The sequence below is a fragment of the Coregonus lavaretus genome (assembly GCF_964263955.1).
Source record: "Coregonus lavaretus genome assembly, chromosome: 2".
In the NCBI taxonomy this organism is placed as follows: Eukaryota; Metazoa; Chordata; class Actinopteri; order Salmoniformes; family Salmonidae; genus Coregonus; species Coregonus lavaretus.
Genome location: NC_139989.1, coordinates 29,639,436 through 29,640,757, shown reverse-complemented (window position 1 = coordinate 29,640,757; position 1,322 = coordinate 29,639,436).

The window sequence follows — 1,322 nt, the reverse complement described above, 5'->3', positions numbered from 1 at the left end:
ATTTGTCACTGGGCTATTGGCACCATTTCCTTTTGTTACAAAGAGTTTAGAAAAGCCTGGTATAGAGGTCCTGGATGGCAAGGATGTCACGACTGCCACCGAGGCTGCCTCCTCTCCTTGTTCGGGCAGGCTTCGGCGTTCGTCGTCACCGGCTTACTAACCACTGCCGTTCCCATTATCATCACTCCACTTGTCTTGTCTTGTTAATCACACACACCTGGTTCTCATCCCCTCATTAGTCTGTGTATAAGTGTTCCCTCTGCTCCCTTGTCTGTGTGGGTGATTGTTCCATGTGAGAGTAGAGTAGCTCGGTTGAGCTGCTCTCTTATTGTATTGCCGGGGTAGATTTATTTTGCTTGTATATCGTTTGGAGTATTTCTGTACCGTGATTGCCAGGGTAGAGAGTTTCCCCTGTGCCTATGTTTGTATGTCGCTATCCAGCGCAACTGTGACGGAAAGGAATAAACTCTGTATTCTGTGATTTACCCTCCTGCGCCTGACTCCTTCTATCACACCCTTAGCTTAGTGATGAGCTTTGAGGTCACTATGGTGTTGAACGCTGAGCTGTAGTCAATGAATAGCATTCTCACGTAGGTGTTCCTTTTGTCCAGGTGGGAAAGGGCAGTGTGGAGTGCAATAGAGATTGCATCATCTGTGGATCTATTGGGGCGGTATGCAAACTGGAGTGGGTCTAGGGTTTCTGGGATAAAATGTGTAACGCTTTTCAAGGATGCTTTACATAAGAGAACAGAAAAACATATACAATAAAGTCATAAATATAAGGAGAACATAATCCTCATTAGGCAGAATATTAGAGAGACTGAAAGGTCCAATAGGAGAGACAAGACCAACCTGTACCCAGCAGTGTGTCCATGAAGAGTGACCAATCTATGAAACAGCCAATCAATTTAAAAGACAAAAACGTTTATACAGAACAAAGGTAAGAATCAGAAATTCAGAGATGATAATTATGTAAAGGACAGTGTTTTTTTGTATGGATGTACTCTTCAGCTGTTTACTGCAGCCCTGTCCAGAGCTATAGTGTAGTAGTCACAACACCATACACAACTTTCCATTGGAGACCAGGGTTCATTCCCTGCATCCTCCCTTCCCACTGTTTCTCAAATGGGTAGATCTGAGCATTCTCCCTCTCCAGTCACTGTCTGTTCTACTTTTCTCTGCAGTGTGGAACATGGTGGAGAGTGCAGGCGCAAACAGGAGCTGATTTTATTTGTAATATCCAATTGGTAGTAGTTACAGTCTTGTCCCATCGCTGCAACTCCCGTACGGACTCGGGAGAGGCAAAGGTCGAGAGCCAACGT